Genomic DNA, 17,171 nt, shown 5'->3' with positions numbered 1-17,171 from the left:
GAGCAAATTTCTATCAGCTCAAGACTTTCCTCCCTTTGTGTTGTGCTTTCCTTTTCATTTGATGCAGTATAATATTTTAGTATTCTTTCCAGATATTCTTTGTATTAATGAAATACCCTGGTTCTCTTCACTAGGTGGGCAATTTTCCTTTTACCTATTCTCAGTAGGGAATTGGAACTAGTATTAACACTTATTTTTAATTAGAGTTTGTAAGAGTTTAGTAAAGCTTTTTATTTTAGAAATCTCTTTTTTGCCAGTCCTGGGATTGAGCTCAGGGCTTGAGCACTGTCTTTGGACTTTCTAAAGGCTAGAGCTCTACCACTTAAACCACAGTACCACTCCTGGCTTTTTCTTTTTTTTTGAAATTATTTTTTGTATTTTTGAAACTCTTTGAAGAGCCAAGTCCTAAATGTAGTAGAAAACCACCTCCCAAAAGCTCAGTCCATTTTAAGATGATGAAGACATATAGATGAGTGACAGTTTGAGATGTCCTCCATATACCGTATGCAATTACAATGAAACCCAACATGATTTTTTTATCCATAATTCTGATGTGTTGAACTCAGAAGGAATGCCTAAGTAAAAGTCTTTGGTTTAACTCACTGTAGTGACATTAATACAGAATGGACATCTTGGATCAAAGATAAGAGGCTACTGGGGAACCCCTGGAATGCTTCAATATCTCTTATAACTGGATTTGACTTAGCAGGAATAAATTTTTTAAAAAAGACTCCCTTTGTAAAAGAAAGTTTATACAAAAAAATTCTAAAAAACAAAGAACCATAGATATAATGTGTTCAGTACAGGAGAGAGAATGAATCTTAAAAGCTTAGCTCACTTCTGGTTTAATTTTACTAATCTAGGCCACTTTTGAAAAAAGACCTCATATGAAGGGCTCTGAAGTATGGCCTTCAAATATATTGGATATTAAGTTTACTAAATAAATCTATGTGTAGTATATGACATATAGTATGCTACTCATAATAGGATTATTCTATGTAATTAAACTGGGTTTGGAGGCAAAAATAAAATTTATTTCAATGCAAAACAAATTTTTCATGTTTCTATTAAATGTGTCATCCCAAACAACAATGTAATGGTGTTCTATGACTTGGAAACATAATGTAATTTACAGTATTGCCAAACAGAATTCCACAAAAACTTTATAGCACACCTTATGTGACTAGCTCAAAGTCCTTAGTTCAACTAAGTGATATGGAAGCATTTTGGTAAATATCTGCAAACCAATACAGCAGTGAACAGTTCCTAATACAGAAGTCCATTAAGAAAAAGTCAATTTTGTAACATTTTACATAAAAATAAAAGTAAAAAGGGCACTGCTTCATCAGCACATTCTTCACTTCTGTCTGGACGAGAGGCCAAACTTACTGTTCACTCTTCAGTTCATCTTGTTTTCCATTTAGTTCTTGATCAACTTGTTTTATGCATTCTGGTATGCCAGCGTATTCCATGGGAACAAGCTCCACTAGTTTTGCCAAATTAAAAACATATCTAATTTTTGGCTGAATTTTGAGCTAATAAATGGTTTTGTAACACCCCAATTCTGGATTTTTTCTAGTATGAACCAAGTAATCAAATCCAGGTCTTCATGCATGCTAGGCAAATGCTGTACCACTAGGCCAAACTCCCAGACTCTTATTTCAGAAATCATTTTTCAAGTTTGGGTTAACAGAAAAATTCTCCACATTAAATACAGAGGCAAAAGAAAAGGTGAGGTATTTTATGTGTTGAAACTATTTTACTGTAGTGTTCGACTTTGGTCTTATGTCCTTTCCAATTTCAGTCCACTGTCTTTAAGGAGAACTGGTATGCCTTTAATTCTCGAACATTCCATTCCTCATTCTGCAGTGATGTTAAGATGACCAGTGCATTCTGTTTGGGGTTGCCATAGGAGCAACTATATGAGTAGAGTTTGCTCTACAAGGTAAGGGTCTGAGCAAGGGCAGTCTGTCTATCATAGGGTTTGCTCTCTATGCCATTGGACTTTCTTCCCATCCTTTCCATAGGGATTAAAGTAAAAAGAATGAGTTTTTTGAGGGAGGGCTTGTTGGATAATGTGAGGAGGATGCTGTGATAGGCATGCCTGAGTCCATGTAATCTGGGCTCTGGCAGCAGCTGTTGATCCAGCATGAGCAATTGGTGAGTGGATTTACCTGTCATCTGAAAGTAAAATCATTTTGAAGTATGGTACCAAGACAAAGTTGATATTACTGCCCAACCATATCATGTAACTATTATCTGTTTTGAAAATAAATACCAAAGGAAAGATGTCAAAAGAAACTTTCTCATAGGCTGTTCTAAAGTTAAGTATGAGGAGCTAAAAGAGTATCACAGGTCAGGCACTCAAGTCACAATGACTAGTTTGAAGTGAGGAGGAATTCAGATATGAAGTAGCTAAAGGAATCAGGATAAATGTGTCAAAAGCCAGGACTATTTCACCTGAAATATCCACCATTATGATGGATAGGAATCTTGCTTCCGCTGTGCAGATCTTTTTCTCCATAAGACAGGCAGGAAAGAAAGCTAGTATTGGTGGAAGCAAGGAGTAAAGGGGAAACAGAATCAAACATTTAGATGATATATCAGCTGGAATTTTTTTTATAATGCGTGAAGTGGAAAACAGTGAACACGGATACAAAATTTAAAAGCCATATCAGCTGGAGTTTCTACATAACGAGCGAAAGGGAAAAGAGGAGACCTGGAAGCAGAATCTGAGTGATATATCAGATTCAGCTTCTACATAGCAAGGGAAAGAAAATCTAGGAAACAACAAAACCACAGAAAACATTGGTGTAGGTTCACAAAGAAAGAATTCTTCATCAGTCTTGTCTAAAAGCTTTGTTTTTTAGAGATGAACATTTAGTTAGATCCCAAAGTCTCTTTTTTAGGAAAACACAAGAAATACCCTCTTGAATATATATATGTTTATATATATATAATGTATAGTTAGTCTTCAATGAATTGCAGCTAATTTGTGTGAAAAAGTACATATAGGAAGGGCCAGGTGTATGGCCTAGTGGTAGAGTGTTTGCTTAGCATGCAGGAAGCCCTCGGTTCTATTTCTTGGTAACACATACACAGGAAAAGTTGGAAATGTTGCTGTGTTTCAAGTGATATAGCGCTAGCCTTGAGAAAGCTCAAGGACAGTGCCCAGGCCCTGAGTTCAGGCTCCAGAATTAGCAAAAATTAAAAAGTATATATAGGATTTTACATAGTATTTGACTGTGCTTAATTTAATGATTCAAAGCAGATCCCATCTCTACCTAGAGAGGTCAGCTATGATAGGTCAAATAATGAACATAGATAGGCATATGTATGAAGATATACAGAGACTAAATAAGTATGTAGGACCAATTATTTTCTTTGATTTTATTTTGTAGGATGGGGACTTGAACTCTGGGCCTGTGTGCTATTGACCCTGAGCTCTTCAGCACAAGGCAGGGGCTATACCACTTGAGCCATAGCACTACTTCTGAGTTTCTGGTGGCTAACTGGAGATTCCAGTCTCATTGGAAATTACAGTGGCAAGGCTGGCTTTGAAATATGATCCTCAGATTTCAACCTCCTGAGTAGCTAGGACTTTAGTCACTTGACCCCTGCATTATGGAAACTATTTTGAATGTCACAGCTGTGCAGCTCTATCTGCGCCATACTGTCCTTTTAAAATTGGGTGAATGATTGAGACACCAGTGAGGAGATGGGGTTCTTGATATTGCAGTGAACAGTAAAGAGAACTTTTAGAAAACTCTGATAGGATAGCTTGTTTATAAGACCCTATTCTGAGGGGCTGTACACATTTTGTAGACTGCAATGACAAATGATCACAGAAAAAGTAGCTTCCGCAGTAACAATTTACATCACAACACTGGGGGATATAGGGCTCAAATCAAAGGGCCCACAGCTACTTGGCCCCTACTCAGGGCTGAGGAAAAGGAAGTTCCTTGTAGATCCCTTTTCCCTGTTTTCCTGGTTGTGGACAATTGTCAGGTCCATGATTCCTCCTCTAGATTGCTGCCCTACTTGGCACATGCCATTCTTATTTTTTCATATATTTTTTATTGTAATTAATAGAAGGATTACACGATATTTGCCAGATAGATGGTGCATCACTTCATATACATTGATAACCTTTCATATGTCTTGGTCCCCATTTCCCTCCCCCTCACCCCCACCCCTCATTTGTTTCCCCCCTTCCCTATCCAATTTCAAATAACCAAAAACAAATATATCCGATATATCAGGTAACAAAGTGAGATACTGTAACAATGTGAGATAACCAAGGGACAGCAAAAGAGATAAGAGATAACATAGCACCTTAAGAACAACAATCATTCATTATATGGCTTATGTTTCTATATCCTAGAGATCCTTTCATTTAGCGTCCTACTATATGGCCTTTTGTATCAAGGTTTTGCCCTATTGCAAATCTCTGCTAGGACAGCCCAAGGTTTCCACTGATTATGACAAATGAGGGAAACCACTGAGCCTAAGGTCCTTTGAGTCTGGCTTACTTTAGTTAATATGATTTTTTCTAAGTCTTTCCATTTCCTAACAAATGGGGCAATGTCATTCCTTCTGACAGCAGCATAGAATTCCATTGTGTACAAATACCACATTCTTTCGGTACAGTGAATACTTTTTCAAAATCTAAATCCAAGGTTTATGACTCAATGATTAGTGTGTAGATATCAATAACCTTGGGTAAAGCATTGAAGTCTAGGCATCAAGAATGATTTTAATTGTGGAAATGAACAGTGACTGGGTGTTCCAAAGAAATCATATTCTCAAAGAAATTAGGGAGTGTGTGTGTGTGTGTGTGAGAGAGAGAGAGAGAGAGAGAGAGAGAGAGAGAGAGAGAGAGAGAGAGAGAGAGAGAGAGAGAGAGAGAGAGAGAGAGAGAGTGTGTTTATATGTGTGTTTGTGTGCTGGTACTCTGGTGTTATGACATCTGCCCCTCTGCTCTTGTGCTTAAGTCTGATATTTTATTTTCATCTTTTCCTTTCCAGTCCAATATTTTGTTGCCAGTATTTTGAATTGGAAATGTCCTTTCAAAGCCATTTCTACTCTGATTTCCTTCCATTTAACATCATCAGTCCTCTCAGTAAATGTCATTATTGAGTTGAGCAGTGGTTCACCAATCCATTCCTGGCCATGCTGAGGGCACAACAGTGGTTCATGTGATGAGACTGCGTTGCCAAATGCTAGTCTCATCCCCTGCAGCTTCATCTAGTACAGGCTTCGGAAGTCAAATCTCAGTACTGCAAAGAGGCCTGGTAGGGATAGCAGAGGTGGAGGGGTGGCTCCTGTAGCAGATCCCATGCTTGGCATGGAGAAGTCCATGGTTTCAATACCCAGCATTGTAGATAGAAAATGATAGTTTTCTTTACTGTTTAGACTCAATTTTTGCGTATGTGTTTACTTTCTTCACAGTGTGGACACTTACACCCAGAGGGGAAAGTTGTCACAGTCCTGGCCGACCCTGAACATCTGGCGAGTCCCCCGTGTACTTCTCATCACAGTGCTAACCAATATGCAGTGTTGTAACCATAGACAATACCCATGGCAGGCACACAGTGTCAGTACAACCTTGTTTTCAGTTTTGAAAATAAACAGGCCACAATGGAACACACCAATAAACAACTGTTCCTATTCTCTTTGGAAGTCAAGTTGCCGGATCTACGAAGATAAATGAAGATGGTCACAGTGAATATATGAAACTCACACTAATTGAATGGAGTGGAATCAGATTTCACATACAAAGTAGCTAATGGAGCCTGAATCAGTTCTTTATACCCCACACTTATGTTACTTTGAAAGACTCAGCATCACATCAGATAGAGGTCCTGCAGACCCTTTTATCAATCAGAGAGGTAGGACAGACAGCCACTAATACTGCAACCAAGTAGGGAACAGAGGAGCTACGGAAGCAGAAATGGAGAGGATATGTCATCTTGATTTCCTACATAGCAAGTGAAATGGAAAATAAGGGAAGCCACAAAGCCACAGTCAACACTGTGTAGATTCATAAGGCAAGATCTCTTGGCCAATGTTGCATAAAAACTTTGTTTGGCAGAGGTGAACATTTATTACAGTAAGAAGCATTATTTTCCAGGAAAATTCAGGAAGTACTCTCTTGCATATACAATATATAGATAGTTTTTGATGAATTATAGATACTTTGGGAAAATAGTAGGTGTGAGAATTAACATAGTATTTGACTGTGTATAATTTAAAGATAAAGTAGTGATCATAAGGGGAAGGAAATGTATGTCTAGAGAAGTCAGCCATGAGGGTCAGTTACTGGAATATAGATAGGTATGTGTATAAAGTTGTACAGAGAGTATGCATCAAGTTTGTGGGCAGTATTTTGAATGTCACAGTAGTGCACTTTTATCTGTGCCATTCCATCCTTTCATGAGTTGGGTGAATGACTAAGATGAATGAGGAGAATGGAGTTCCTGTTGTTCTAGTGAGCCATAAAGAGAACTCTTAGAAAAATCTATAATCAGATCACCTCCATGAGACTTTATTCCAATGGATTGTGTATGTTTTCTAGAGCTCAGTGACAAATCACAATGAAGTAGCTTCTGCACTAACAATGTATTTGAGAGCACTGAGGGGATTCAGTTCTCCAAGGGCCTATGAACACTTGGCTCTGACTCAAGGATGAAGAAAATAATTGAAGCACAAAGTCCCATTTTGTTGTGATAGTTTTCTTGCCCATGGATTCATCCTCTAGTTTTCTGACCTACTTGGCACATGCCATTCTTTCTGTACAGTAGATACTAACATTTTTTTGTCCAGTCCTGGGCTTGAGGTCAGGGCCTGAATCCTGTCCTTGGATTTTCTCAAGTCTAGAGCTCTACCACTTGAGCCTCAGCACCATTTCTGGCTTTTTTTTCTATGTGTGTGGTACTGAGGAATTGAAGCCAGATCTTCATGCATTCTAGGCAAGCACTCCACCACTAGGCCAAACTCCCATCCCAATGCTAATTTTTTGACAAATATGAATCCAGGGTTTATGAGTTGATGCATAGAGTATAGACATCATTTATCTTGGGCGAATCATTAAAGTCTTGGGATCAAGACATGATTTTAATTGCTGAAGTGAAGAGTGACTGGGTGTTCCAAAGAAATCACATACTCAACCAAAGAAATTATGGACTGTGTAACCTATGTGTTTGTGTGTGTGTGTGTGTGTGTGTGTGTGTGTGTGTGTGTGTGTGTGTATTCATATGATTATGCACTGGTATTATGACATGCCCCTCTGCTCTTGTGCTCTAATATAATGCATTATCACTCAAATTTCATATTTGTAGTCCAATGTTTTGCTGCAGGATTGGAAATAGCCATTCAAAGCCATTTCTACTCTGAGTGCCTTCTACTTGCTATCATCAGATCTTCTAGGAAATGTTATTATTGAGTTGAGCCAGTGGTTCACCAGTCCATTCCTGGCCATGCTAAGAGAAAACAGAGGTTCAAATGATGAGGCAGAATTGCCAAAACTCGAATCACTCCTATGCAGCTTCATCTAACCCAAGGTTCTGAAGTCAAACCTCAGTAATGCAGAGAGGCCTGGCAGGGATAGCAGAGGTGGAGGTGGAGCTCTAATATCAGATCCCATGCTTGGCTGGAGAAGGCCATGGTTTCAATACCCAGCAATGTAGATATTTTTCTGTACTGTTCTGGCTCAATTTTTGTGTATGTGTTTAATTTCTTCACAGTGTGGAATCTGACACCCAGAGGGGAAATGTATCCCGGTCCTGGTCGGCCCTCAACATATGGTGAGTCCATGTACTTGTCAACTGAGTGATAAACAATGTAAAGTGTTGTAACCGTAGACAATATATATGACAGTCGATCAGTATCAGTACATCCTTGTTTTAAGTTTTGACATAAATAAGAATAGAAAAGGTCAAAAGACAATTGTTCCTGTTTTCTTTGAAAGTCAAGTAGTAGGATCTATAAAGGGAAATGAAGATGGTCACAGTTCATGTATAAAACTCACACCAATTGAATGTATTGGAAACAGATTTCACATAAAAAAAACCACTAATGGAACCTGAATCACTTCTTCATACTCCACTCCTCTGTTACCTTGAAAGGCATACTATCACATTGGATGGGAGCCTACAGATCTTTCTATCAATCAAGGAGGCTAGAAAGACAGCCAACAGTAGCACCAGCAAGTGGGAACTGAGGGAGTCATGGAAGCAGCAGTGTAGATGGTATATCAGCTTGATTTTCTGCATAGCAAGTGAAATGGAAAATAAGGAAAGACACAAATCCACAATATATGTCCATAAGGGAAGAATTTTTTGTCAATCATTTTATAAAAGATTTCTTTATCAGAGGTCAACATTTCTTTGGACCAAGAACCTCATTTCTAGGAAATTCCCCCTTCCAAAAATAGTATATTTTGTGATTGTTTTTGATGAATTGTACCAAATTTGGGTGAAAAATAGTTTTAGGAATTTCCACAGTGTTTTACTGTGTATAATTTAATGATTCAAAGCAGATCACACGTATATCTAGAGAGGATAGCATAAAAGGACAGATACCAGAATATGGATATACATGTGTACAATGATATTCAGAGACTGAGCACATAGAATGTGGAGAACTATTGGAGTGTCACGCAGTGCGATTTTGTCTGTGCCATTCCATCCTTCTGAAAATTGGGTGAAGGACTCAGACTGTAGAAGAAAGTGAATTCTCCCGGTCCTTGTGAGCCGTGAAGGGAACTCTTAGAAAACTCTGATCAGACCACCTGGGCATGAGACACAGATCGAAGGGTTTGTGCACATTTTCTAGGACTGCAGTAACAAAGGATCACAAAGGAAGAACTTGTGCACTAACAATTTACCTCCCACGACTGGGGATTATAGGTCTGAAAGTGGCTGTGAACATTTGTCTCTTGTTTGAGACAGTAGAAGGGAATGTCTCCACAAAGTCTCCCTTTTGGCTTGGACAATTGTTTGGTCCATCCACTCCTCCTTTAGATTTCTATCCTATTTGGCAGATGCCACGCTCTTCTGTACAGTTAATGCAACCTTTTTCATAAATGTGAATCGAAGGTTTCTGACTCCATGAATAGTGCACAGACGTCATTTATTTGGGTAAAGCCTTAAAGTCTTGGCATCAAGACATGATTGTAATTGTTGAAATGAACAGTTGCTGGGTTTTCTCACAAGATCACATTCTTCATCAAGGAAATTACCAATTGTGTGTGTGTGTGTGTGTGTGTGTGTGTGTGTGTTCCTGTGCAGTTGCTGTGGTATTTGGCCTTGTGCTCCTTTTGTTCTTGTGCCAGGGTGTTGCTTCCACTCTTGATCTGTACATTCCCTCATCAGCATTTTGCTGCTGAACCTAATTAGCCTTTCAGACACATTCTTTTCCTTAGTGACTTTGTTTTTGTCATCTGTCTTCAGTTCTCTCAGTACATGATCCAGTAGATCACAGAGGTCTGACAGTGGTTCATCTACCCATGCCAGATCATCCTGAGAGCACAGCCAGCAAAGGATGATTGACAAAAGCAATCTTCTGTCCTCAGAAGCTTCATTCAGCACTGGGCCCAAACTTTAAGCTGCAGTTTCAGAGACAGGAATTGAAGCTATAGAACAGTTAGATACACAACTCAAATGCATATCTAGCGAAAACCATAGTTTAAACCCCCAACCTTTTAGGGGAATGCATTGTTTCTTCTCCCAGTGTCCCACTTAATTGTCTCTATGTTTTGTATTTTGTTATAGTGAGCACCACACATTAGAGGTCCTCATATCTGAACCGAGCGCAAATGTTTGGTGAGTTGATTTGACATCTCAGTGTACAACCGTTTTGGAGTCTGAGGACAATACAGATTATACAGACAACCTAGGAATATCTTTATGAAGTCATTTTGAATATTGACACAAATAGAGGATGATTGAGTTGGTCAAAAAACACTGGTGGATTGGCTGCTCTGTAGTCTAGGAAGCAACCAAATTTTTCATAATGTCAGTGCTTGTATGTTGCTTTCTATTAGCCAACGGAGTTGACAGTCCTACTCAGAAGTAACCCTGTGGTGAAATGGTGTGTAGAGCCTAGTATTAAAGTTCTTATTGAGTGTGGATTGACCCTGCATTCTCCAGAATGGTGATACTGAAAAGCCCACCATTATATTGATGGAATTCCTGCTTCTGGCCTACTGTCCATTGTTCCTATCTGAGAGTTGAAATCAGTAAAGATATCCCAGATTATTGAAGGAATGAAGGAAGCAGAAAATTAGGGAATTCAGGGTTGAGTTCCTTTGACTTGCATAGAAAGTTACACAAGATGGAATTAGGCATTGTGGTAGATGTACTGAGAAAAATTCTTCCATCTTGGATGAAACCTTTAATTTTCTGAGGTCCATATTTAATATCCCCAAGAGATACAATTCCATTTGTATGGCAAAATGGAATACTGCTTTTCATTTAATAACATGCCTCTCAGTTTTGTACTGCAGTACCAGAGAAAATCACTCGAGGGAACACAAGATGTAGATGTAGCTCAAGTGGCAGAACATTTTCCTAGCATGAGCAAGGCCATGATTTCGATATCCAGCTTGTATAAAACATGTTTGAGTTCCTCTACATGGTCCAACTCAATTATCTGTTTCTAATTTTATTTCATTTCTAGTGATGTCACGACGTTTCCAGCCACTGCGGTTTGTGACTCAAACATTGACATTTGGTGAGTTGTCTATCATTTGATAGTTAAACTGATTTCAATGTAAGTACAATGCCCAATCAATATGGCAGCTTATCAGAGAGTTCTCATGTAATCCTTATGTGTATTGAAATAGAGAATGATAGCATAAATGAACACACACTTGATCATGGTCTGCTTTGAAGTGAAACCTAGCAACCAAATCCTTATTTACATATCAGTGCCTGCATGCAACTTTCACAGAGCCAACAGTTAGAAACAGTGAGAATGGTCTTAGTGGTTTCTCAATGAAACGAACAACAGATATTTTTCATTCTCCAGAATTCTGATACCCACTATCAGAACTGATGAGAATCCTTCTTCTTAGGCTACCGTTCCTTGTACGTTTGTGAGAGGCAGTTAAAAAAACAACCAAATAAATGAAAGGACAGAGGGAGTAGAGCAGACTTAGAATGCAGAAAATTAGAAGTTCTAAAGCACTGAGTTCCTCTGAAGTGAGTTCCAACTAGCATTAAACTGCATAATATCAATAGCATTGTGCTAAGTTTACTAGGAAAGAAAATGACTTTAATCATGCATAAAAGTTTTCTTTTACAAAAGAAATTAATTTTCCTTTCCAGGGAAAAATGGAAATACCTTTGTTCCTTTTGCTAAGTTATGTATTATTTCTATTCCTATGAATTTATTTGTGTTAGGTAAACTGTAGCCAATTTGAATAAAAAACTAAGACTATGAGTTCACATGGCATTTGACTCTATCGTTTAATCCTCTAGCACGGATGGAAAAGATCCAACAGAAGTTGGGACCGAAGAATTGACAAAAAGGTCAGATATGTATATGTAGATAAACATATGTAAATATACATGGTTGTTAATCAGAGTGTTTCTGGGTATTATTTTCAAAATGTTCTCAGTGCAGCTTTTTCTGTAAAATTACTCCTTTTCCATGGTTGTTGAATAAATGAGAAACGAGTCTCACAAAAGTGTTTTGCTATTTTAGTAAGCAGTGAAGCAAAATTCCTAGACAATCCACACCTTGCTGATATATTAGATCCTACTAGAATTAAATTTGTTCCTTTGGTGTTACAGCAGTGACACACAATTCCATGCATTTGTTCTGACCAAATGAATTTTTTCAAGGTGAAGAAATAAAATGTCATACCAAAGAGACTACAAGTTTGTTTCATTGTGAAAGGGGTAAATAACCTCTTATACAACTCTTTCCCATATTTTTGCCCAGTTCTCTCATGTGTGTGCTCTTTCTCTAGATCCAAAACTTAATTTATGCATAATATTTTCATTGTCCACTTTATGCCACATTTTAAACACTGTGGTTCTAAGGTTGGTGAAGCTATGAACACTTTATAGACAACATTTATACTGGTGAAAGAAATGAATCCATGGCATTATGATTTTATTTTACTTCTTACTGCTCACACGTGAATACAGGGATCATGAAAAATTCACATTTCAAATAAAAGAGTTTGGAGACAGATTGGGTCCACCAGCATGTGGGATGGGGGTACTCTGATACTATGGCTTCTAGTCAGGGCTTCAGGAATATTTTGCTTTCTTGCTTATACCTGAGGCTCTGCTTCTGGAACCACACATACAGTGCAACATTTTACTGGATCCTTGGAGATGGACAATTACAAAAATAAATTTCTACCCTGGATGTTTTCATATTGCTGTACTCTGATCTTTGTCACCTGTGTAGATACAATTATACATATGAACCAAAAGCATGCACATCCATCATAGATTCTGGTGAAAGCCCAAGTGGAAAGATCATTGATCAAGCAAGCCTAGGCACAAAGATTCACATACCATGAACAGAGAGTATCACAGATAGTGCTCTGAGTTGAGACCTGAGTACTGGAGATAAGGGGTGTTAGGGACAGAAAAGCTAGAGATACAGCTCCATTGGCAGATACTTGGGTGGCATACTCAAGGTCATAATTTCTATACCTAGTAGTGTCAGAAAAAAATGTGTGATTTTTTTCCAACATGGTGCAACCTGATTTTTGTATATGTTTAATATGTCCACAGTGAAGACAACGACTTAACAACGGTTGTTTTTCATTCTAATGAAGACAACAGTAATTGGTGAGTTGATTTTTTTAGTAATATATCATTTTGGAGGATAATGTGTCTTCAGACTACACAGGACTGCCTGTCCATATCTGCAGGTAATCATGATCTGGTTTGAAACTTATTAGAAAATGATAGAGTAGATCAAAATACACTGGCTCATGGGGTGCTATGAAGTCAAGTACTAGCATCTCAAATCCTTAGATCACCACAGTGCCTGTCAGCTAGTCACATGAGCCCAGGCAGCTGGGAATCCCTTTCTGAAACAAAAAAGTAATCCCAGCGGTCTATATGGCCCATAAAGGAAGACTATATCCTTCCTTCTATAGATGCCCGCAACCACAATCAATGGTAGCCCTGCTTCTAGACTTCTGTTCCTTGTCCCTATCTTAGAGGCAGGAAAGTCACCAGGGAATAGAGGACACCTAGAATGCTGATATTTAGATGATATCTAAGTCTTGATTTCCATTGAAATCAGTTGAACTGAAACCAGAAGAGGTTATTCTCCATCAGATCAGGTAGATTTATTGGGCCACAGTATTCTTAACTTTTAGGGAAAAGTCTTACCTTTTGCAAGTAGAAGAGTTTAATTTCTCTAAGACGCCTCCAATTGAGTTTCCTAGCATGTATGGATACTGAACATACCTATCCAAGTAGACAAATGTGCAGACTGAGAATTGTGATGTTCATGGAAGTTTCCAGCACTAGAGAACACCATTAACCTAGTTTCTATCTGATTTGAATACAGTGTGTATAGGAATCTTTCTAACTTTGTTTCTTTGGGTAAAATAGAAACTTATTTGGATAAAAGAGGAACATGTCAGGAAAGCAATGTTTCATGTATGCCCTGTTGTGTTTAAGACACTGTAAAAACACCCACACAATCTAAAAGAACATTTCATTCAAAATGCTTTGGTATGAGATTTTTCAGATTGGGTGAAGGACAAAAGAATCCTGAAAGAGCAAGAAACAAAGAATTTGGAAAGAGCCAGGAACAGGCTGCAGTTGGCAGGGCGTAGAGGAACCTTCAACAGCAGGTGAAGCTGGTTCTACAAGTACCCACTCATCATCACTGTTGATGGAACCTGCCTCACATTTATACGTGTTTCATGTTTATTCTGGTGGATATGGATGGATGTAAGAAGTTAGTCTAGGGACTTAATCAGGAATTTCTTGGTTGCAATGAAGATGTGTCCCTCTAGAGTGTAATTGTACTTAAAAAAGGGGACTAGGCATTGGTATTAAGATGATAGGTCCTTCAATATGAATCCATCAGCTTTTCCTTTGCAGAAGTCTAATGTTCAGGTCACTATCACAGGAAAACTCATTTCTAGTTAAAGATGTTAGATATGAATTAGGACGATATAGATGAACATTCAAGGTCAGTTATTACCAGACTCATCAAAGAAATGCAGTGATTGGCTTTTCCAAAGTTATATTTAATAACAGTATCTATGTACTTTTGTCCATATTGATAGCAGACACCTCAATCCCAGTGTACATTGTTCAGAGGCCCAGTTGCAGGTCTCTAGTTTATGACCCTTGGGTTACAGCATGAAGTCTCTTATGATGGTGAACTTTCGGTGTTAGTGACAGACACTGGGATGAAGAACTTAAATAGTATACAAGACATGTATACTAGGAGAACAAACTGAATCGGGAGGTAACAGAAACCATCACCAAATGCTGTATCCTTTTTGCATCTGAGAAGAAAGGCAGAGGAAGTGTTGGAGTCCTTCTTGGACATCTAGGAGGGGGGTAAGATGGCGACGGAGCCCACAAATAATCCCGGGAACACAGTCTCTGGAGACCAGGCTCCAGACTCTTGGTGCAGTTTGCTCAATACAGATCGAGTGGTGGCTGCCACATCAGCAAATGGGGACCTCCCTGTGTATGACCGTCAGCCAATGATGTCCTGAGACACGCACCACTTGCTAGGAGTACCCGGGAACTCCTATTTCTGGTGGGAGGGGCCAGGTGCCCTCTGGCTCTGGACTGCTTGGGTCACTGAGTGTGTACATGCTGAAGCACAGGTGGCAAGCAGCGGGGCTCCTAAATCACTAGCTAGGAGTCCCCGCAGTTTCCCCTTTTTCTTTATTTGTGGACACTCATAACGGAATGTAGGATGGGGCCCAAACCTTGTGCAAAGATATTAGCTAGATGGCATCCAGGCAAGCCTGGATAAACTCAACCAACTTATCTAAAGCAAACATGGGTCCTGCTGCTGTGGAAATGAGTGTGGTGGGCCAGAGAGAACTAGGGCTAGGTGGGTTTAAGATGGGACTGGCGTTAACGGGAGTCACAGCCCCCATGTACTCCCCAGCATGCTTTGAGGGAAGACAATAGGGTTGCAGTTCCTCTGATTGTATTGTTCATAATCATATCACGGTCCCATGCCAGGGTAGACATAGGATGAGGTAGCTTTGAGGAGAGTGTGGAGGCAGAGTCTGTGGCATCCACAGCCAGCAGAGCAGTCATCCAGGGTGGTTTTTCTGGATAGGTCGGTGTCCTAGGTCATACTGGTGAGGTCGCAAAGGTGGAGGCAGAACTCAGGTCAGCTGGCTGTGGCTGGCAGCCTTCTTCCAGGGATGTGCTGGTCTCCCGACTGGCGCCGGAGCTAAGGTGACTGAACCCCGGAGGCAACTCAGAATAGCGACCACGATGGGGAAGAAATGAGGCAAATCACCAATGTGCTCCCCTTTCTGACCTGCCGGACTACCCTTTTCCACATGGATTCATCCCATATCCTACCTCCAATCCCTCACAGGGAGAGAGACAGAACAATTTCATAAACTTGCTCAAGCTGTCTATCAGAAAAGTGAAGGTGCCTGCTCTCCAAGATCCCTTTCCACATAATTGCTTATAGAGGTCCACTTACCTACTAGTTGTGCCCCACGTCTGGGCACCAGTTTTTGGGGTCTTTCGCAGACTTCTAGGAGGGGTAAGATGGTGACAGAGCCCACGAATAATCCCAGGAACACAGAGTCTGGACACCAGACTCTCAGTGCAGATCTAAGTTTATTTTAGAAAACGCGATGGCTAAATACAGATCAAGCGGTGGTTGTCATGTCATCAAATAGGGACCTCCCTGAATGCGACCATCAGCCAATGGTGTCCTGAGACAGGCCCCACTTGCCTGGAGTATCCTTCCAGGTGGGAGGGACCAGGCACTCTCTGATTCTGGACTGCTTGCATCACTGAGAGTGTACATGCTGAAGCACAGGTGGCAAGCAGCATGGCTCCTAAACCACTAGCTACAAGTCCCCACAGGTCTGCAGTAGATTGCAGAAAGAAACAGACATAGAGGCTAGTGAGCAGCAGAACTATTTGTATGAAAGATCAAGGTCATGTAAGTATCCCTTATAATATACAGCCCTGTCATTATTTGAAGCTAGTGTTTACAATGCCCCTGGGTCTAGCTGTGCCCCTCTGCCAGCTTGTTCTGATCCTAATCTCTAACAAACTGAAAAGACACTTACAATGAGCATAAAAGTTTTGTTGTATGGATATGGCTTTCTTGTATGGAATTGTCCCAGACCAAATATGTCCCTTCCCAAACTACTCTCTCTTCTTTATATGGAAAGGTTGTTGCCAAGTCTCAAAGTGACTGGATTGATATGGTAATAATATTCAATCTTGGCACCACATACTCTGAAGATTATCCCAACATGTGAATGGAGGATATTGCAGTATCGTTCAGAGCAAGTAATGACTCCATGGTTACTTTCTCTCCTCTGCCTTCAGTTACTTGGGAAAACTGGAGGTTTTGATTACATGTGAAGATCATGGATAGATGACTACCCTGCCTTCTCCTTAGGAAGTTGTGGCCTAGTGTCTTGGTGACTCAATGAGTAATGTGTTCTCTTTACCTTTGGAGATGACCTTGCACCTGTCTTCTTTTCTGACCCAGTGAGCTAGATACACAATTACTTCAGAACGCTTATTGTTAATATTTTATCACCAAGTATATTTCTTTGATAATCTTAAACTGTAATGTTGTGCTGATTTGAAATCAAGTGTGAGAAGAATATCTCAGTTATAGGGAAGAAGCATAGTCCACTGTTTTGTGACTTGCAAAATAATTTGACCCAGAATATGAAGTTTAATTATTCATGTGATATCTGACTATATGTATTTTTTGTTCCTATAGCACATCTGCATTTGAATTTTGTTCAGCACACGATGATGACAGTGTGACTGAAAGGTAAGCTATAATCCAAGCCGTATAATAGAGTGCTAGACAAATGTATATGTAGAAGTTTATGCACATATTTTATATGAATGTATGTACAGACACATGGACACATAAGTATCCACATTCATAAGGCTGGAGCTGAGCCCTTTTATTTGAAGAAATACAAACAGCATGAA

The 17,171-nt window shown here is 39.5% G+C and overlaps 1 long non-coding RNA gene across 1 annotated transcript; it reads left to right on the top strand.

The window, feature by feature from the left end:
• The first annotated feature begins 9,772 nt into the window (after positions 1-9,772).
• On the top strand, positions 9,773-11,534 carry LOC150039954 (uncharacterized). Its single transcript, XR_016534176.1, has 3 exons — positions 9,773-9,824; positions 10,681-10,734; positions 11,484-11,534. It is a non-coding gene; the product is annotated as an uncharacterized LOC150039954 (long non-coding RNA).
• The last annotated feature ends 5,637 nt before the right edge of the window (positions 11,535-17,171 follow it).

The sequence above is a fragment of the Megascapheus bottae genome, unplaced genomic scaffold (assembly GCF_031878675.1).
Source record: "Megascapheus bottae isolate mThoBot1 unplaced genomic scaffold, mThoBot2.hap1 HAP1_SCAFFOLD_43, whole genome shotgun sequence".
Classification (NCBI taxonomy): Eukaryota; Metazoa; Chordata; class Mammalia; order Rodentia; family Geomyidae; genus Megascapheus; species Megascapheus bottae.
This window is presented reverse-complemented; position numbering and strand designations above follow the sequence as displayed.